This window comes from Macrobrachium nipponense, chromosome 1 (assembly GCF_015104395.2).
Source record: "Macrobrachium nipponense isolate FS-2020 chromosome 1, ASM1510439v2, whole genome shotgun sequence".
Classification (NCBI taxonomy): domain Eukaryota; kingdom Metazoa; phylum Arthropoda; class Malacostraca; order Decapoda; family Palaemonidae; genus Macrobrachium; species Macrobrachium nipponense.
This window is the reverse complement of record NC_087200.1, coordinates 54,043,987-54,066,880: the sequence shown is the minus strand read 5'-3', so window position 1 is coordinate 54,066,880 and position 22,894 is coordinate 54,043,987. Positions and strand designations below refer to the sequence as shown.

At 38.6% G+C, this 22,894-nt stretch overlaps 1 protein-coding gene and 1 long non-coding RNA gene across 2 annotated transcripts in view; both read left to right on the top strand.

The window, feature by feature from the left end:
* LOC135219309 (uncharacterized) overlaps nt 1-16,168 on the top strand; it is a 69,071-nt gene extending 52,903 nt beyond the window's left edge. The window contains exons 3-4 of the long non-coding RNA XR_010315402.1: nt 15,581-15,665; nt 16,082-16,168. This is a non-coding gene — a long non-coding RNA (uncharacterized LOC135219309). The remainder of the gene's footprint in view (nt 1-15,580; nt 15,666-16,081) is intronic.
* A 3,379-nt stretch (nt 16,169-19,547) lies between these two features.
* LOC135219308 (UBX domain-containing protein 6-like) overlaps nt 19,548-22,894 on the top strand; it is a 159,713-nt gene continuing 156,366 nt past the window's right edge. The window contains exon 1 of the mRNA XM_064255967.1: nt 19,548-19,644. The gene's annotated coding sequence lies outside the window, so the exon portion shown is untranslated. The remainder of the gene's footprint in view (nt 19,645-22,894) is intronic.

Here is a 22,894-nt window from a genome sequence, read left to right as displayed (position 1 = left end):
CCTCATTTTAGTGCGTACAGTGTTGGATTATATCCGTGAGCGGTGTAGTAATCTCGTGATTCCTGGAAAGAACCTGTCTTTGGTGAGGGGATGATGCCTTACAAAGGACGTCTTAGTATAAAAGGCGTAATAACCCCAGAAGCCAAGAAAAATATGGTGTGAAATTCTTTCTCATTACCGAGGCCAACACTGGATACGTTGTGGACTTTTCAGTGTATACCGGGGTATTCTCCACGCTGCGTGACACTGTATTCAACCTTGTGGGACGTTTCCGTAACCAGGGATATCACCTGTTATGGATAATTATTATAACTCGGTATCCCTGGCCCAGGACCCAACTGTATGAAGCAGGTGTTCACGTCAGTGGTACCCTTCGGTTGGTGCGTGGGGCCCCGAATGTCCTCAAGAGGTTCGCTAGTCATCCGCAACACCTGGCAAGAAGGAGAGACAGAGTGGCGGCGGAAGGGCGCTGTCTTCGTCATCTGTTGGAAGGGTGTCCGACTCGTCCCCATGATTACGACGAGTCATGAACCCATCCAAGAAGAGATCGTACAGCGGAAGAAGGACAACGTCGACAGGGACGAGTTTTGTGTTTGAGGAGTTTCGTACCGAGCGGCCTACTGTCATTGGGCACTACAACAGGCACATGGGAGGAGTTGATCTCTTTGATCAGCTCATCCAGTACTATCCCTTTGCCAGGAGAACCAGAAGGTGGACACAGAAGCTCCTCAAATACATCCTTCAGTTGGCCCTCCAAATGCCTACATACTGTACTGTGGGTACCGCGGTGACAATCTTCCGAGGTTGACCCACGTACAGTTCCTAGAGGTAGCCGGGAATGCCCTCATCAACTTCGATCCCGATGAGTGGCCTTCCATAACTGACCCCCTGCCCCGAGCTGCAGATCTGCCCTAGAGGAGGGCAAAGGGCAGATAGGAGGGCCAACTTCGCTCGAACCTGCCGCCGCCCCTGCTGCCGCCGTCCCTGCTGACGACGCCCCTGCTGACGACGCCCCTGCTGACGACGCGCCCCTGCTGCCGCCACCCCTGCTGCCGCCGCCCCTGCTGACGACGCCCCTGCTGACGACGCCCCTGCTGTCGCCGCCCCCTGCTGTCGCCGCCTCCCGCTGACTGACGCCCCTACGCCCCTGACTGAGGCGCCCCTCTTGCTGCCGGCCCCCGCCATCACCGCTTCTCGTCGGGTAGTGGACCCTGCGTGTCGGCTGCAGCCAGGGAACACTACTGGAGGCCTTAGAAGGGCGAAGGCAAGAAACGGTGCCGGGTGTGCCATATGAATGGCAGAAGGAGAGACACCGGTTTCTTCTGTCGTCTCTGCAAAGTTGCTCTTTGCAGGATAGGGGAGTGTGACCGAAAGTATCACACTAAGGTCATGTATTGGAGCGCGCCCCTAAACCGACAGCGGAGGGCGCACGGGGCCGCCTGGTCCATCAGCAGTAAGGGCGCGCGTCTCCCTCCTCCACCTGTACCTCGTCATGTCGAGTGGAAAAAATGCAAGACTCTTCAATGGAGGAGGGAGAAAACAAGAATAGAACGAAGAGTCAGGATTACGAGTGAGTATTCTGCATTTATTTTATATTTAAGTTTTATATTTATTACAATTTTTTATATATCTGAATGTGTGCATGATAAAATAATAAGACATTTCATTGTATGCGAAAAGAGAAGTGTCACTGCATTCCTTTTATTTATGTATTGGTACCAGAATCGAAGAATGTAATATATATTTTACGTATAAAAAAAATTATATAATATATATATATATATATATATATCTATATATATATATATATTATATATATATATATATATATATATTATATATATATATATATATATATATAGATATAGATATATATATATATATATATATATATATATATATATATATATATATATATATATATATATATTATAAATTTTTTTTTTGGGGGGGTAAGCAAATTACTTACAGTCTAGTAATATTCAATCATTTACCTTCACTTTAAAACAAATTGCAAGTCTCTAGAACAATATATCGATTTATGGTGAATATTTGAAAAAAATATTTTTATTCCGTCCGCGCGCCGATTCTCGGCCGAAAATCTCGGAAACGCGTAGGTCACATTCTCCTAATATTTGTACCTTTTCATATTACGCTTATTTTATAGTTTTATATATGGAAATGTGCGAAAACATGCACAATATAACAAAAAATATTGAAGGTTGTAGCATTTATCATTTTTGAAATATTTGCAATATAAAGTCGATAAGTAAACGAAAAAAACTACGATCGGTCAACTTTGACTCAACCGAAAAGGTCAAAAAAACGCATTATAACATAAAAATCTTACAGTCTCGTAATATTCAATCATTTATCTTCATTTTAAAACATATTGCAAGTCTCTAGAACAATATCTCGATTTCTGGTGAATTTTTGAAAAAAATGTTTTTTTCCCCTCCGCGCGACGATTTTCGGCCGAAAATCTCGGAAACGCGTAGGTCACATTCTCCTAATATTTGAGCCTTTTCATATTACGCTTTTTTAAAGGTTTATATATGGAACAAATGTGCGCAAAAACATGCACAATATAACAAAAAATATGGAAGGTTGTAGCATTTATCATTTTGAAATATTTGCATATAAAGTACGATAAGTACGAAAAAAACTACGATCGGTCAACTTTGACTCAACCGAAAAGGTCAATAAACGCATATATAACATAAAAATCTTACAGTCTCGTAATATTCAATCATTTATCTTCATTTTAAAACATATTGCAAGTCTCTAGAACAATATCTCGATTTATGGTGAATATTTGAAAAAATATTTTTATTCGTCCGCGCGCCGATTCTCGGCCGAAAATCTCGGAAACGCGTAGGTCACATTCTCCTAATATTTGTGCCTTTTCATATTACGCTTTTTTTATAGTTTTATATATGAAAATGTGCGCAAAAACATGCACAATATAACAAAAATTATTGGAAGGTTGTAGCATTTATCATTTTTGAAATATTTGCATATAAAGTACGATAAGTACGAAAAAAACTACGATCGGTCAACTTTGACTCAACCGAAAAGGTCAAAAAACGCATTTATAACATAAAAATCTTACAGTCTAGTAATATTCAATCATTTATCTTCATTTCAAAACATATTGCAAGTCTCTAGAACAATATCTCGATTTCTGGTGAATTTTTGAAAAAAATATTTTTTTTCCCCTCCGCGCGACGATTTTCGGCCGAAAATCTCGGAAACGCGTAGGTCACATTCTCCTAATATTTGTGCCTTTTCATATTACGCTTTTTTTAGAGGTTTATATATGAAAATGTGCGCAAAAACATGCAAAATATAACAAAAAATATTGGAAGGTTGTAGCATTTATCATTTTTGAAATATTTGCATATAAAGTACGATAAGTACGAAAAAAACTACGATCGGTCAACTTTGACTCAACCGAAAAGAAAGGTCAAAAAACGCATTTATAACATAAAAATCTTACAGTCTAGTAATAATCAATCATTTATCTTCATTTTAAAACATATTGCAAGTCTCTAGAACAATATCTCGATTTATGGTGAATATTTGAAAAAAATATTTTTATTCCGTCCGCGCGCCGATTCTCGGCCGAAAATCTCGGAAACGCGTAGGTCACATTCTCCTAATATTTGTGCCTTTTCATATTACGCTTTTTTTATAGTTTTATATATGAAAATGTGCGCAAAAACATGCACAATATAACAAAAATTATTGGAAGGTTGTAGCATTTATCATTTTTGAAATATTTGCATATAAAGTACGATAAGTACGAAAAAAACTACGATCGGTCAACTTTGACTCAACCGAAAAGGTCAAAAAACGCATTTATACATAAAAATCTTACAGTCTATAATATTCAATCATTTATCTTTATTTTAAAACATATTGCAAGTCTCTAGAACAATATCTCGATTTATGGTGAATATGTTTGAAAAAAATATTTTTATTCCGTCCGCGCGCCTATTCTCGGCCGAAAATCTCAGAAACGCGTAGGTCACTTCTCCTAATATTTGAGCCTTGTTTTCATATTACGCTTTTTTTTTAAAGTTTTATATATGAAAAATGTGCGCAAAAACATGCACAATATAACAAAAATTATTGGAAGGTTGTAGCATTTTCATTTGTTTTATATTTGCATATAAAAAAAACTTTTAACAAAATTCGACATTCGGTCAACTTTAACTCGTTCGAAATGGTAAAAAAACTGCATTTGTAAGCTAAAACTCTTACAGTATCGTAATATTCAATCATTTTCCTTCATTTTGAAACAAATTGCAAGTCTCTATAACAATATTTCGATTTATGGTGAATTTATAAAAAAATTATTTTTTACATCCCGCCGCGCTACGAATTCATGCATCATTTTGTGATAATATTTTCTCTGTGTTGCTTTTATTGTTTTACATGTGTTTTATATATCAAAATGATCGCAATTTAGTGCACATTACAACGAAAAAAAAAGCAACTTGTTACCTCTAACCGTTTGGCGCACAGCGCGATTTGAATACAATTATATATGAAATTTCGTTTTTGCGCTATCATATATCGCATTATTTATATATGATAATGATAATATTTTTCATTTCTGATGGTTGCATACTAAAACTTCAAGCAATGAGAAAAAAAGGAGCCAAAAATGAACTCTTAATCTTGAAAACTAAGCGCGCTGTGATTTTTTGAAAAAAATATTTTTTCCGCTTACGCGCTCACTCTCAAACCCCTCCGGCATACGGGAGTCATTTTTTTATTTACCGCTCCGGCGTTTAAGGGTTAAGGAAATGGGAACTGTTGACATTCATAAAGAGGCTTCAGAAAGGCTTTGGGGGCTGTGGGAGGCCTGGAGAAGTTTCCATGGGGTTGCGGTGTCAGGTGACTGGGCACCTTGGGAGAGAAGAAGCAGTAAGGCTGTTAAAAAAAAAAAAAAATGCCCAGAGAAAGTGTTGTTTTAGAAGATGGGTAGAGTACAGAAAGAGTTTCCATGGTAGGAGAGGTGGGGGGAATGCAGTGTGGGATGGTAGAGAAGGGTAGGCAGCTGTTCAACTTCGTTAGAGCCTGTTTTTTGTTTTGTTTTTAACATTTATGCTTTTTCCACATTTTGTTAAAAGATATATACAATACTGCACTTAGCTTGTAATGAAATACATCAATCACAAAGCAGAAAAAAATAGAGATACAGCAATGAGAGAGAGAGAGAGAGAGAGAGAGAGAGAGAGAGAGAGAGAGAGAGAGAGAGAGAGAGAGAGAGAGAGAGAGAGAAGAATAACACATCCCCATCACTAATATTTTTCTCTCCTTTGATAATGTACAAATTACATGTCTGTACAGACTTGTACAATCCAAAAATTATGCATATGTAGACCCCTGAACATCATAAGCAAAATACAACAGAACATGTATGTAAGGGCCCACATTATGTATTGTTACTATAGATGTATGCAAGATTAAAAACCCTGTTGTGGAGGATTTTGCTGAAATATAGTTTTTAATAAAACAAAAAAGCCAGCAATGTTTTCACACCTGACTTTCTTCAGTGTGGTTAGCATTATTAGTATATCATGTCAACCATATTAATACTTATACTTTTTGATGATTATAGAGGTGCCTTAGCAGTCTGTCAAAATTATTTTCCTAAAAATCTCTCTTCAGTGAATTAAGTTGTCATTCCACAAATTAATATTTAACTTGAAATGTGTTGGTTCCCTGTCTTGTAGGCATTAAAGGAAATAAGGATGTTGGCAGAGCAGCCCAAGCAGCACACTCTTATGTCTAGATTAAATATATTTCTTCCTGTCATTGATTTGCATATGCATATCCCTAAAACTCACCATCTTGAGTAAAAGGCAGGAATTGTGGAATAGTGAATTTAATAATAAACAAGAATTTTAACCAGCTATTAGACTGTGGTGTTCATTCCAAAATTTACAATATCCCATGTTCAGATTGTACAACACTTCAGATCCAAGAATAGTTGATGAACAACCCACAGACCCCAATTCATGAATGCAGATCAACATTTAATATCAAGTGTATCAAATGATTGTCCAGCTGTCAACAAATAGCATATATCAATTATCAGAAACTAATCTGTGAGAGAAATTTTGTCAAACTTTATTTCAGTTTATGCAATAATTAAATTTCTATGATCTAAAATGTTTCATGAAGAACAAATCTGTCAGTTCAACCAAATAATTCTTGAAACTTAATTCATGGTTGGGTTAAAATGTCCAACTGTGATGGTAATATTTTGGATTGTTTTGTTTCAGAACATACATTATTATATGTTGGGCCTTTTATTTTTGTACATGGAACTTACCCAGCAGATATATACTTAGCTATAGACTCCGTCGTCCCTGACAGAAATTCGAATTTCGCGGCACACGCTGCAGGTAGGTCAGGTGATCTACCGCCCCTGCCGCTGGGTGGCAGGAATAGGAACGATTACCGTTCTAGAACCAGATTTTCTCTGTCGCGGTAGTGTCAACATACGTTGTTGCTACCTCCTGACTTGATTTTCGTTTTTTCATCGCCATCGACCTTCTGGGCTGTCTTTTGCAGGGAAGTACTGGGTCTTTGGTTTGGCATACGCTTTTATTAACTTTTTAATGAATTTGGCTTCGAAATTTCGAAGAATATATTACGTGAAACTACCGAATTTTTCGGTAGACACTTATATTTTGCAATAAGGGAAGGGTATTGATTTTTTTTTTTTCACTAATACGTGTATAAGTGTTAGAACTTGATGAAGGAAATATAAGATCTAACTTCCTACTTTAGGAAGTCAGAAAGCATATAACTAGATACGCTTCCTTTAGAAGCTTTAAGAGCTCTCGTACTAACGAGCAGTTAGAGTACAGTAGACCCTTGACTCACGAACGCATTGACCCACGTACAACTCGATCCCCGACCAAAATTATAGGTAAAATTTCACCCTTGACCTACGAACTAACTTTGAGATACGAACAAAAAAAAAATGCGAAAATAAAAAATTCTGTTTGGGTCATGAACTAATTTTGAGACATGAACATTTGAAAAAATGCTGGAAATTTCTGGAAAATAACAATTCACTTTGTTTCACACAAACTAATTTTAGACACAAAACATTTGAAAAATGCGCGAAACTCGCCCAGCACACGTGAGAGCGTTTGAGTTGCCATGGGAACAGCCATCCTCCAGCCGCCCACGCACGGCGTCACCCACGCATCGCTCTTTGTCTCATCTCATTGTGTACAAGACGTTCGTCAATTCGCTTAGCATTTTTTGCGCTAAAACTTGTGATTTTCTTCATAATGGGCCCTAAGAAAGTGAAGAGATGTGGTGAAAGTAAGAAAGTGAAGAGTGATGGTGAGAAGAGGGTGCAGAGGAAGATAACCATTGAAATAAAGAAAGAAATTATAGAAAAGTTTGAACGTGGTGTTCGCTTGTGACCGATATCGCAAGTGAGTACAAGATGGCCAAGTCGACAATTTCGACAATTTTGAAAAACAAGGATGCCATTAAAGAAGCAAATGTTGCGAAGGAGTGACAGTACTAACCAAGATGAGATCGAAACTCGAAGAGGCAGAAAAAATAATTTTGAAGTGGGGTACATGAGAAAACAGATGGCAGGTGATAGTGTAAACGAGCCGATCATCTGCGAGAAAGCTCGGCAAGTGTATCAGAGTTTGCTGAAGGAAACTCCTTCTACTAGTGCCACGCCAGATGATTTTAAGGCTAGTAAAGGGTGGTTTGATAACTTCAAGAAAAGAACTGGAATTCACTCTGTAATTAGGCATGGTGAGGCTGCTAGCGCAGACAAAGGCTGCTGCTGAGGCATTCGTGACTGAGTTTGCCGAGTTCGTGGAGAGGCCGAAGGATACGTCGCTCAACAGATTTTCAATTGTGATGAAACGGGCCTCTTCTGGAAGAAGATGCCCAACGGACAATTTATCACCCAAGAAGAGAAGGTGCTCCCAGGCCACAAGCCAATGAAGGATAGGCTTACGCTTTTGTTATGCTCAAACGCAAGTGGCGACTTGAAACTAAAGCCGCTACTTGTCTACCATTCACAAATAACCCGCGTGCCTTTAAGCAGCACAACGTAAATAAGGCCAGAACTGCCTGTAATGTGGAGGGCCAATACAAAAAGCATGGGTGACCACGGAACTTGTTTTTATGGAGTGGATTGATGAAGTGTTTGCGCGAGCCGTGGAGTCAGTACCTAACAGAGAACAAGCTACCCCTCGCGGTGCCTTCTGATCATGGATAATGCCCCGGCACACCCTTCGTACTTGGCTGACTGCAGTGAACATGACTTCATTCAGTTCAAGTTCCTTCCACCCAACACGACCTCTGTTCTCCAGCCCATGGACCAACAAGTCATTAGCAATTTTAAGAAATTATATATGAAGGCGCTCTTCTCCAGATGCTTCCGTGTAACTGAAGAGACAAAATTAACCTTAAAAGAATTTGGAAGAAGCACTTTAATGTTTTTCACTGCATAACCCTCATTGATAACGCATGGACTGAAGTTACGTACCGCACATTAAATTCTGCGTGGCGGAAACTTTGGCACCGTGCGTAACTGTCCGTGACTTTGAGGGCTTCGATGCAGAGATTGTGCAAGAAATTGTGTCCATGGGCAACAGTATGGGTCTACAAGTCAACGACGAAGATGTGAAGAATTGGTCGCTGCAACATTCAGAAGATTTGACTGCGGACGAACTTGTTCAACTCCACAAAGAGCAGCAGGAGCAACTTGCTCGGGAGGGAGCAATCAACTGACGAAGAGGAGGCTGGGGAGGAAGTTACAGATGTCAGCAGTGATGTGATAAAAGCCGCATTGGAAAAGTGGAATGATGTCCAGTGCTTCCTTGAATTGTATCATCCGGACAAAATTGTTACGAACAGGATCGTGAATATGCTCAATGAAATTTAATGAGCCATTTCAGAAAAGTTATGCAAGGAAGGAAAAGGCAACAGACATTGGATAAGTTGTGATAAACGTTCACCAAAAAAAACCTAGAAGAGTTGAATCTCCGGAACGAGATCTCCCCGACCTGGTATGGGGGAGGGTCTCCTTCCGCACAATAACCTCCTCCCCACCCACCACCCTCCTCTTCTCTTGTCCGTCAAGCCAGAAGTCTCGCCAGTCATAGTAAGTTCACTTTTACAAACGTTTTTATAGTGTTAGTTTTACCATTTTAAATTATATTATTAGATATATTAAGGTTTTTTACACTGACTTTTACATTATCTGTGTAAAATAAGGCAAAATATACAATAATATATTGGTTCGTAGGGGTCGAGAACCAATTAATATTATTCCCATTAAACCTTATGGGGAAAATTAGCTCCGAGTCACGAACAATTTGGAACACGACCAAGGTCTAGGAACGGAGTGTGTTCGTGAGTCAAGGGTCTACTGTATTGACAATTCAAATAGTAGTTGTTGCATCCTCATCACCTTCTTACTCCACAGAATTCTACAAATTCTATGTGCAAATTTGAAGATAAATGGATGGAGCTCAAAAGGCGAGCTCTCTAAAAAGGTAAGAAGTGAATATAGTGTTCCCAGTGCAGTGGAGGGTGCGTACTGAATCGGCTCCGTAGCGCTTCCAGGCCTAGACCTCTTCCAAACTCCCAGACCCAGTGGAGGAGGAAAGTCGACAGCCGCAGGAAGGTTAGGGAGAACCCCCACCACGTCAGGCGTCCCCTCGGTGGCAGGGTTCTGTTAGAACGTCCCAGACTGCCAAGGATAGCAATTGATAAGGCATCCTAAAAAAGTGCGTCTCTTCATCTTACATCAGAAAAGACGAAGAATGTATGTTTGGAGTGATCTAGCGCGTTCTCTGAAAACTAAGAGAACACTGAGCAAGAGCCAGCCGCTGCCAGGAAGCGCGTTCCAGCAAGCTAGCGTGGAGGTACGTTCCTATAGCCAGCAGCGAGGCGCGTTCCAGCTAACAGACTAGCGCGAGCCGCGTTCCTACAACCAAACGCGAGCCGCGTTCTAGAAAATTTTTCTTGGCGCAAGGCGCCTTCAAAGAGACGAAGCGCCAGCCTGGCGAAAATTGCGCCAGAAAAACAGACGGCTAGAGCAAGGAGCCTACAGTAGAGTGGCAATCAGAACGATCCTTCCATTGAACGTTTGCCGGGCAAGAGGGCTCTTTCTAAAAGGGGTCTAGTAGGCGCTCGAATGTCAGGGGCGCACGGGACCTTCCACGCAAGCGGAACGTTCCAGGAGCGAGTCTCCTTTCTAGCGTGCGGAACATTCCAGGCGCGCGGAACATTCCAGGCGCTAGGTGCAAGGATCCAGGCGCCAGAATATCCTTTCTCTATCTGCCTCGGCAGGGAAAGAAGGTAGTAGAGTATCTGCTGTATGAGAATACGATACGGCAAATCATAAGCACATACCGTAGTTACTTCTTTGCTGAGCAACTCAATACCATTATCCTTCCAGGATTTCCTAGGAAGGACTACGCTTAAAGGGATTGTTAAGACAAACACCTACTTAGCTTCTAGATTTATCGAAGTCCTTGTTTCGCTTAGATATGCATTATAAGAACTTCCTGAAGTTCGATAATAATGTTATAAGATTCCTTTATTAAATGGAGTAGCTGGCAACTCTGGAAGAGTAAGGCCAGTCGGCTAACGAGACTGCTATCGCTTAGACACCAACGCACCGCAGTATCATGTAGGTGTCGGTCATGAGTGGGCGGTAACATGTCTCTCTCCTGCGGGATGGAATGAATAACCGTGTCTCTCCCCTACAATCGTGGTTTTAGCCTCGGATTGAGGGGATAGTTAAGCAAACATAAATAAATATTGTCTGCCTTTGCTAAGAAGCTTTCAATAAGAAAGATATTACATTTCAATGCTGTTTACCGTAGGTAACATTTTTTAAAGGATTCTAACGCAGCGAAACTCTATATTGTATAATGCTCTCATGCTTACGAAAGCATGGCTTATTAGAGTACATGCTTAGTGAGAAGATGAATGTAGTAGAGAATTCACTTTAAGACTACGGTATGGTCAAGTCTTATGCACATACCGAGGTTAACTACAGAATTCCTAGTATCCTTACAAAGGTTTCCTAGATTAATGCTGTTTACCACAATGTGACAGTATTATAAAGGATTCTAATACGGCAGCGCGCGATATATATAATTCTCTCATCCTTTCGAGAACGCACACAACCTTTTTAAATTCGGATATTGCTCAAGAGAAGTTGGGTGAGCCGGAGATGGGAAACATTCTCTTAGTGGGCAGAAGTTGTTTCCCTGAATGGACTATACTACGTATATAAAAGTTTTTTTTCCCACTAAGAACGGAATTAACATGTGAAGGATGTCGGGTAACCATAAAGGCATAGATGTTATGGCACATAACCTAAAAAGAATAGAAGGAAGCGCCAGCCTGGCGCAAATTGCGCCAGAAGCACCATCCAAGATATTTTCTCGTTTTAGCGAGTTATTAACCTAAGAGTCCAGTAGCCTCTCGGACAGCAGGCTCGGGGTCGCTTACAAGGAATGATGAAATGATTTATTTTAATCACTTAGGCCAATTCCACGACTCTCTCATATCGCAAAGAGCATCGAGAATTTCTTTTTTCGCCCGGTTCGCGTTAACAAAAGAGAACCTATTTGGGAACAGACACGGAACGTAACGATCCTTAAGAGGTTCGATGCAAGATTTTGCATGTCCGTGAGAACCTTCTCGATCGAAGATAATAACTGTTAACGTATGTCTAACTTTATTGAAAAGAGTTGTGAGAACCTGCGGAAAGTCTTCTTCATAGATCTCTTTGTAAGGTAGAAGAGAACAGGCTTCCTTTTAGACTGCTTTTTTTTCCTCGAACCAAGAGAGGTAGCAATATAAGACATCTTTAAATTTAAAGAAGGGGAATAAACTTTAGCCTTTTTTCCCCTAGTTATAAATTCTTAACAGATATTAAGATAATTGGGCGTCAAAGGAAGAGAGATGTATGCCTCATTTTGGCCTTAGAGAGGTTGGATTCACAGAAGTCACTTCTTCTCACAGCATGTTTCGTAAGGCTTTTCCAAGAGTATCTGGATATTCTATCAGAATCGATTATAAATAGACCTATAAAACCTCTCCACTCTGAGTCTGTCCGCGTGCAGACTGACCAGAAGTGGACATGAATGAGAGGGTTTTTCAAGGTAAATGACAATAGTCATGGCTAAGACATAGAATTGCTGCAGATCGTGCTAGATGGAATGAGGAAAACTGTCCTCTTCCGATACCTCTGTGAACCACATAGCGAGGTTTTTTCTTCACTTTCAGAGGGAAGAATCACCTATGTATATATCGCTATCAAGAAACGCAGTAACAAAAGGCCATATCTCTGTCTCTACAAAGGGAATTAGAGATAACAGAGGATTAAGATCTTCGGGATCTTATACGATACCGCAATACGACAAGAGTAGGATATCATGTACTTCGAATGGGATTTTTTTTTGTGCCACAGATTCCGTGTTCCGACAAAATGGAACTGCTCCTCATCAAACTTCTTTGAGGAAGTTTATGAAGGAATTCTTTGGTTTTCTCTTAGCCCTAACAACCAAGAAGACAAGTGAATTTTTTGTGCATTGGAATCTCGCATCAGATTCAATGGAGACTCGGCAATGGGTTCTTGCCAGCATAGTATGTCTGGCAAAAGAAATAAACCCTCTATTCCTGACGCAACGCTTTCAGATAGAAGTTTAGTTGCCCAGGCAGGGTAATTACATTTTCATCTACAGAAGAATAGATGGTTTAAACGTTTGCCTACAGAGTCTTCGGGGTGCGATAGAGGGCTCAAAATGCTTCCCAGAAGGTATTCAGAAGGATACAATAAGAGCTAGAAATCAGGGTTCCGCCCAATTTCAGCTCAGAGTCTCCTTCGAATTCCAGACTCCTTCCCTTCCTTCGGGCAAGGATAGGGAAGATTCTGCAACGAGGAACCTCATCAACATGTAAGAAGAGATCTCGTTAGCAAAAGAAGTGTTCAGAAGGATCCTCCTCGGAGGAAGACTCTTCTCTCTCGTATTGTTAGATATCCTGTCGTCTACTGGGTGTAGCTGACTAAATCACCTCCCCTTGCCAGGGGCCAAAGCTCAAAGGGGAAGAATTTCTTCCACCCTTCTCCAGTCTCCTGATAAACTATGTGGTTGTTCAGGGACTCTCGGACAAGTGTAGCGCCAGCCAAGCGCCAAATGCCATACATAGGCGAAAAAACGCCAGAGGCGGACAGTTCCAAGGAACTCTGTCATGGTCGGATACTGAGAAGGAGCGGGCCTCCAACCTGGCGCAAATGCGCCAGAGGCGAACAAATCGGACAGATATAAGAGTGTCCGATGTGGACATCGTCAGACAGCCTAGAGACTCTTCCAAGCTCGAAGCTCCAGCAAGTGTGGAGGAGCCAAGCCAGGCGGCGAGGCGCCAGCCAGGCTCTAGGAGCCAGCCAGGCTCTAGGAGCCAGCCGGCTCTGGAGCCAGCCAGGCTCTAGGAGCCAGCCAGGCTCTAGGAGCCAGCCAGGCTCTAGGAGCCAACCAGGCTCTAGGAGCCAGCCAGGCTCTAGGAGCCAGCCAGGCTCTAGGAGCCAGCCAGGCTCAGGAGCCAGCCAGGCTCTAGGAGCCAGGCAGGCTCTAGGAGCCAGCCCAGGCTCTAGGAGCCAGCCAGGCTCTAGGAGCCAGCCAGGCTCTAGAAGCCAGCAGGCGCCATCCAGGTGCCAGGCTCCTTCAAGGCTAGGCTCCAGTCAGGATTGAGGATCATCCAGACGCAAGGCTCCTTCCAGTAAAGAGAAACCTAAAGCTCTGTCATGTAAGAGGGCTAGTCCCCAACCCCCATGATAGATACAGGTAAGCTCTGCCATGTAAGTGGGTCAGCCCCCATTGGCACGATCCGAGAAGGCTCTGTCGTGTAAGCGGGCTAGCCCCCATTGACATGATCCAGAAGGGTTTGTCAGTCATAGGTCCCTACCTCGCTGAAACTCTTGAGGCATGCAGACTCATAGACAGTAATCATGAAGTCTTCTGCCAGGCTCCATGTGCCTTCCAGGCGCAAGGCACCAGCCAGACGCAAGGCTCCAGCCAGGCGCGAGGCGCTAGCCAGGAAGGAGGAGCCAATCAGCACCAGCCAGGCGCGAGGCGCCAGCCAGGCGCAAGGCGCCATCTAGGCGCGAGGCTCCAGCCAGGCTCCAGGCGCCATTCAGGCGCAAGGCTCCAGCCAGGCGTGAGGCGCTAGACAGGCGACTAGGCGCCTGCCAAGCGCTAGCCAGGCTCCAGGCTTCACGCCAGAAGAGATCTATATCAAAGAACGCCCTGGCCTTCTTTGAGACATTGTGATCTCCTAAGCACTTGATAAGTGCATTGATGATTCCTTCAAACAGCTGAGAATTAAAAGCGCATGAAGTGCGAGCTTTTCCGAATTCTTGTTCTTTCCCTAACAATATGTCATAAGGACATATTAGCTGTCACATACGGAAGATGCAACTCTGTGTTGACTTCCCATTATCCGAAGGATGTCAAGATAACCTTCGAGGGATTCTTCCTCTCTTGGTTGATACGTGGTCTGCGGATACATTGCTGGGATAGGGAGCAGATACTGATCCTTAACTAGTGAGTTAAATTTTATTTAACGTCATGTTTTTTCTTTGGGTTGTTTGAAAGGAGTTTGTAGATAACTCTTTTCAACTTAAGCACTAACCCTCGTGTTAGGATCAGGTGATCGGGATCGGTGTTGTGCTCCTTAATTATGCCACTAGGCATAGGCATATTGTCATGGCTCTGTCGAGTAAATGGATAAGACCCCATCGACAGACCCACAAGAACTCTTAGCCATAGGTCACATCCTCTCTGAGGCTCTTGAGGCGAAGCAGATTCCTAGGCATTAGCCATGGAGGCTTCCGCCTGATCAAGTAGGAACCAAGGTTTTATTTATTTATTACCTACAATGTATGTTGTTTACCTGTCTATTCAGTAAATAGTTGTCTCTTTCCCACCACCAAGGGTGTCAATCAGCTAAGTGTATATCTGCTGGGTAAGTTCCATGTACAAAAATGATATTGTTAAGATACAATAAAGTTTTGTACATACTTACCTGGCAGATATATACGATTGATGGCCCACCCAACCTCCCCTCAGGAGACAGGTGGAAGAGAAAATCTGGTTCTAGAACGGTAATCGTTCCTATTCCTGCCACCCAGCGGCAGGGGCGGTAGATCACCTGACCTACCTGCAGCGTGTGCCGCGAAATTCGAATTTCTGTCGGGGACGACGGAGTCTATAGCTAAGTATATATCTGCCAGGTAAGTATGTACAAAACTTTATTGTATCTTAACAATATCATGTTTGTCACCTCTGAAGATGTGTTGTAAATTTGAATGTTTCCTCAATAAGGGTAAAAAGATACAATATTTGATAACTGATCCTGTTTGCTGCCATTTGGTCACATTTGAATTTGTTGGCATTATGAAAACAAAGATAAACAGAATTAATGCATGTCTTTATAAACAAGCGTTATGAGTGATCAACTTGCAATTCTGATTATTTTCTTTGAATTTTTACAGATAGCCTCCGAATTGTAGAAGATATTTTAAGGAAAAACACAAACTTTAAACTACCTAAGGATCACACACCAAGAATATAGTAACGGTATGAAGACATTTGATCTGCCTCAACTTTCTTAGCTTTTATATAGCTCATTATGTTTAATTTTCCCTCTTCCTCATGTACTTTATTTCTTAAATTCCATCATTGTTTTATCATTGTTGTAATAAGAGTATTAAAAATTTGTTTTGAAGAATTTGTGTAATGTTAATCCTTTTAGTTTAAACATAATGGATCATATCCTACACCATTGTGACCTGAGGAGTCCCAGATCAGTGAAGATTCTGATTTGCTGAAGGATTAACTTTCAAATAATAGCAAACCATCTCAGCATCCCATGAAAATATGTATGATATACTGTGTAATTGTGTAGTAACTAACTTTGTCTAAACATTCATTGACATATACTATTTTTACCCCAAAATAATAATATTTTTTTATTATTATATCTTCTTGTACAGTGTGAGATCTGATTCTGGGCATTCGACAGTTAGTCTAGGCTAAATTTCACATCAGAATATTCAGCTACACTTCACACATCAAAGTAAGTAATAACCTCCAAAAAATTTTTTATATAAAATTTATATAGGGTTTATATATATATACGTATATATATATATATATATATATATATATATATATATATAATATATATATATATATATATATATATAGATATATATATATATATATATATGTATATATATATAATATATATATATATATATATATATATTATATATATATATATATATATATATATATATATATATATATATATATATATATATTATATATATATTAATATATATATATATAGGGATATATATATATATATATATATATATATATATATATATATAGATATATATATATAATATATATATATATATAGATATATACATATAGAATATATAATATATATATATATATATATATATATATATATATATATATATATATATATATATATATATATATATATAATATATATATAGATATATATATATATATATATATATATATATATATATATATATATATATATATATACATATATAGATATATATATATATTATATATATAGATATATATATATATATATATATAGATATATATATATATATATATATATATATATAGATATATATATATATATATATATATATATATATATATATATAGATATATAATATATATTATATATATATATATATATAGATATATATATATATATATATATATATATATATATATATATGACTGTATCAGTGGGTCCTCACTAGATTGTGTATCTGCATTCGCATCTTTAGTTAATCGTGGGTTTTTATGTGGACGTATCCCCAATTATATTGTGGAAAATTCACTGTGGTTGGCGTTTTTTTTTTTTTTTTTTTTTTGTAGAGCAACATTCATTTATTTTCATGACTAAATATACAGTTTTTATGATAAAAAAATATTTACTAATTTCCAAATATTAATATTAATGTAAACAGTAAAATATTAATAAAATGTCAAAGTGAAACCCCAATATTAATAAAATGTTAAAGTGAAATCCCTCAAAATCACAAAACAGCTTGATAAATATGTTAAATAAAGAGATGGAAGAAACATTAGCAGTCTGAAAAGGGAGACTATCTCTCTCTCTCTCTCTCTCTCTCTCTCTCTCTCTCTCTCTCTCTCTCTCTCTCTCTCTCTCTCTCAGTATACATATTTAACTTCGTATAGGACTGATTTTTTTAACATATGTCAAAAGATTCCAGTTACTTTATTTAATTAATTGAATATTTAAGTTGTTTAGATACTATACTTTTTAATTTCAACATAAAATTATGAATTTTTTATGTAAAATAGTGATTTTTAGAGACTCAATTTGAGACCTTTTTATGGTTATTGATAAGTTACCTTGTACAAATTATACTAATTTTGACCTATCATAAGATATCTTGTATGCTTAGTTTTAGTAATCTTGAAAATAGGCATTGAATAAAAAACAAACAATAGTGGAGAGCTAGTAATGATGCATACTCGGTGTAAAAAAAAAAAAATTATACTCGACATATCATAAGATGGTCAAGAGACTAACAAAAGATACACAACATCAACGTAATAAATCAATAATACATGCTTTAGATTACCATACATGCATTAACAAAAATATTCACAGCACAATTATTTTGAAAGATACAATGCTCACAAACATATTTTTGGAAGGGCAAAACATTGCCAAACAAAATGCAAAACAAATATTTGAGAAATCTTTATTGGGTCTAATAAGATAGTTTGGCTGGATCACGAGCAAAGCAAAGCAAACAACAAGAACTCCCCACATTTACTTTATTGAACATGGCTGACAAATAGTTCACCCAGCCACTCTTTTCCCTTTATGTTACTAATTACACAGGACAATTGACTTAACAAGACACAGAACACACAAAAGCACAAACACACGTACTCACCTTAGACTCGAGACACTCAGGCGAGACACTGTGCCGTCCGCTGGATACAGTTGTTGAGACACAACAACCGCTGAATTCAATACACAAGATAGAGAAGCACCAAAACCATACAATAACTAAAAAAACAACAACATAACAGTCACTACATAAACAAATACCAACAACTCAAAAACAACAACAAATCATACAACTCAGAAACACAACAACTCACTGGACAACAACACCAGCAACATCAAAGCCAACTCAACAAATCAATTCACAAACAATCGCCAACACTGTCTCCAACAAACAATTCACAAACATCAAAACACAAAATCAAACACAACAGACACTCTAGCTCAACAACAACCAGACAGACACACATGCAACAACTATACAATACCAAAATCAGTCAAACCACACAACAACAACTGACCATCAGTAGACTCTGCCTTATCTGTCTTCTATGATTGCTCATCACAGACTGACTCACTGACTGACCCGGTAACCATGCCAGCTGACAACCCAATTAGATCGCCCAACATGCAAACCATCACTAACTATCCATCCACCACTTACGCTCTTTCTCGCTCTCTCTCGATAGCTCGCTCACTCACACTCTTCAGAAAAACAGTTGCACTTACACACTACCACACATCAACACCAAATTCGAACACAACACATCAAACACACAAAAACGTTTAAACTCTCAGTTATTCCCGACAACTACAAACAACCCAACGACGTTCTCTCTCTCTCTCTCTCTCTCTTCTCTCTCTCTCTCTCTCTCTCTCTCTCTCTCTCTCTCTCTCTCTCTCTCTCTCTCTCTCTCTCTCTCTCTCTCTCTCTCACGCAACCCTTGAAGATGTTGCCAAATTTAACTAGCATATCACTCCATAATAGGAAGATAAATATACTGAAAAAACGTATAAAAAACTAAAAGTACAAAAATAACTACAATCTCCGTTTAAGACTTCAGAATACTTTCAATTTTAATTACAAAGATATCATCGTGAAGAACTTTTCTTCATCTTTCAAAATCACTATTTTTTCAATATTAATGATATTTTTCATCTTGAAAACTAACCTCCAAAACATGTAAACAATGTCGCTATTGGAAGAAAAGTCACTTTCAGTTAACTTATAACATTATTTTTGTTTTTAATTTTTACACAAAAAGAAATGCATAGTGCTATAAAATAGATAGTGTGTGCATCACAGTGCACAAAAATCACGAATCTTGAAAAGTTACTGAGATACCCGTGATTTCTGGCATTATTTGGATTTTTAGAAAAATTGCGATAGACCCTTTGTATTGGGAAGGCCTGTTATGTCAGGATAAGTTTATGATAATTGATATTGTTTAGATATGAATATTCTATCTTTCTTATCACAAACCCTTGCTACTAAAAATGCACTATGTATTGTGTACTGGGCTGAAAAGGTTCCACTGTTGACAAGTCAAGGAACTGATATTTTTATTTTTCCCCAATACTTACTTGTGGGTGGAAGTATGGATAGTATAAAGAATGCTTCGACAAAAAGGTAAAGGATGCTAAATTCAAGAAGGCAGGACAAGGTCAGAGGTGAGAAATTAAGAATTGTATAAATATTTAAAAGTAATTTTGCTAGTGCCATTGTTTTTGGTCAGCATTGTTGCTATGATGAAAGGTAAGGATTAACTATCATTAAAGGTACAATATATGTAGCAGAAATTTTAGATGCAGGGTGAAACTGTTGATCTGTAGTTATTTAAAGAATTAATGAGATAAATAAGGATTGTATATCCTTAAATTGCTACCAGTGTAGAAATATTCATTTCCTACATAAATACAAACCATCATTCTTTACTTAGGATTTAGATTGTGAATACAGGCTGGAACAGCCATTTAACTGGAAGAGCAGGTTTTTAACTATCCACTTTGCTTCTGGCTGACTAGCTGGATACTTTCTCCTTATTGTCTATGAGTATCTCCTTATGGTCTGTGAGTATTTCTAAGGTTTTTTTATGGTTGTTGAGTTTTAGCTAATAAAGAATTATAAGCCAAAACCCTAAATCATTGCAGCCTTCTACCTCTATTAGGAAACTTCAGGCTTTTAGGCTCCTGGGGCCTCTTTGCTTTGAGGGAGAGCTCTCTTCTGAAGGACTATCATTCTTGGGGCAAACAGAAGAACCTTAGTTAAAGCCAAGTCCCTTGCCAGGTGCAATGGTGGACGAGCGACTCTGGGAGTTGTGGTCCTCCCTGGGCATCTTGGGTAAGCTCAGTGTTTTTTCCCTTCTTGACCAATTGATGCCATGCAAGTGTTGCTTTTCACTGCTTCTACTGTGACATTATGTCTGTGAGGCTTTTACGGGTCTTGTTATCCCATAACCAGGTTCTTTTTACTATCATAGTCACTTGTTTCATCCTCAAGGAGAATTTCCATGGTCCATCAGAGCTCCATGGTAGACCAAACTAATATTAAAGAATTTTCTTTTAGTCAGTCTCATGGCCAGGTATTGTGGCATAATGATGAACACTATGACATGTGATGGAGTATGTAATGGACTCAAGATAAGAGGGCTCTTTTCCATATCTTATAGTGGGCTCTTTTCCACATCATACAGCGATGATGTACATACCTAGGTTCTTCTTTCATCAAACCTGCGAAGATAGTCGGCGTTAAGTCGTAATCGCAGGTAGTTAGTTGTGAAAAGTGCAAATTGTTTTTAAAATTTGTCATGGAATGTTTTAACTTGAATAAATTAACACAGTTTATCATTAATATAACAAATCCTTTTAGCTTATATGATGTCTACAATAATCTAGGCAGTAGCCTAGATCAGATTGAGAATAACTTAGATTGGATAAATAGTGGTGGATGTTGTCTGTAGCCTATAACTTAGGGTTACATATTCTTAAATGTGAACTAAATAACCAAGGACCCAAGGATTAGGTAATAGCAATAATCTGGGCAAGATAAAACAGGAGCCTGGCTATAAGGGTACGTACATATTAGTAAATTTTTTCTTTTTTTATATAGCGGATACACTTGAGGGTTATCTAATTAGTCCCGATTAGGCAGTAGTACTGTATATTAGATTAAGTGATGACCCTTTACGAAACATCCTATTTGTAGCCTAGGACTACATGAAACAGTAATCCTGGCTAGATGAAATGGGAGCTTAGCTTTCGGGCTAAATATTAAGGTAACTTTGTTTTATGGAACCCTTACCTTTAAGTGTGAATTAAATAACCTGGATTAAGCAGTAGCTTAGATTAGAGTAAGAACCCTTTAAGAAATATCCTATCATGGCCTAAGTAGTATCTTAGGCCAGGTAGGGATTAGATAAAAACAATAATCTTGGCTACATGAAATGACAGCCTAGTTATAAGGTTACAGACCAGTTCTGTTTTATATAGGCAATACCCTATACGTATTAGATCATCACTTTCTTGTGATCTTTAAATGGAAAAATAAAGTTCACAGTACAATATATTTAGTATAAACCTACACACTGGTTAAGTGCTGAAATATTGTACAGGGGTAACGATATTGGCTAGCATAGGTTCATAGAAGGGCCCCTTCTAAATTTAATGAGTATACACTTTTGAGAACAATGAACCATTTGCTCAGGAAGATTTCTTCACTAATAAGTTGGTTTCTTTAGCTGCCAAAGTAAATTTAGTCTGGGACAACTGATGTTATTAGTAACGTAAGAGCAATTTCTGGGACAACTGAAGAACAACCTAATTCACCAGTTTTGGAAATCCAACAAGCAGTAAGACGAACAACTAATATACCAGCCTCTGCTATACCATGATATTCCAAGAGAATTGCTAATAGACCATCAGGCAATTCTGGAGTTACCTGAAAGAATAAGAAGTACGTTTTCCATTTTTCAGAGATGTTCTCCTAAATGTACAGATTATGATTTCTATTTTTATTTAGATTGAAGAGGCCAACTTATCAAGTTAGCAAAAGCTGCCTGTATTTAGCAATATATTACATATATAGTACTGTGGACTTTATTTTTCCAAATATCTTGTTACAGGCAGTTCCTGGTTATCGGCTGGGGTTCTGTTCTCAGCAGGGTGCTCATAAGCGAAAACCACCAATAACCGAAACTTGGTGATTTATGGTGCTTATGGTGCTGATACCCAGTTAATGGTGCCGATAACCGTTTATGGCATCTCCTTCAGGTATGTAGGTGCCAATAAACCAGAACTGCGCGTTAAGGTGTCATAAATTGCCGATTTTATGGCACTAGACAAGTGCCTAAAACCGGTAGCCATTAACCGAGTCCACCAATAACTGGAGACTGCCTGTATTGGCCTAAGTAGTACCTTAGACAAGGTAGCCTGGGATTAGTTAAAAAAAATAAACTGGGTTAGACGAAATAGTATCCCAGCTGTAAGGCTACATATTGGTGAGTTTCTGTTTTATGTAGCCTATACATTTAAGGGCGATCTAAATAATCTGGATTAGGTAATAGTACTCTATACTAGGTTAAGTGAGAACATTTTAAGAAATATCCTATTATTGACCTAAGCAGTAGTTCAGATCAAATAGTCTAGGATTAGATATAAACAGTAACTTAGGCTAGATTAAATGTAACCTAATTTTACGATGTGATAGCCTATTTGTAAGGCTACATATTAATTGGATTCTTAAGTAGCCTGTATCCTTAAAGGTGATGTAAACCTAGACTAGGCAATAGCCTAACTAGATTAAATAAGAACCCCTTTAGGGAATATCATATTATTAGCCTAAATAGCCTAAACAGTAGTTTAGTTTAAATAAAGCAGTGGCTGAATATTAGATGAAAAGAGTAATCTCAGCCAGATGAAACTG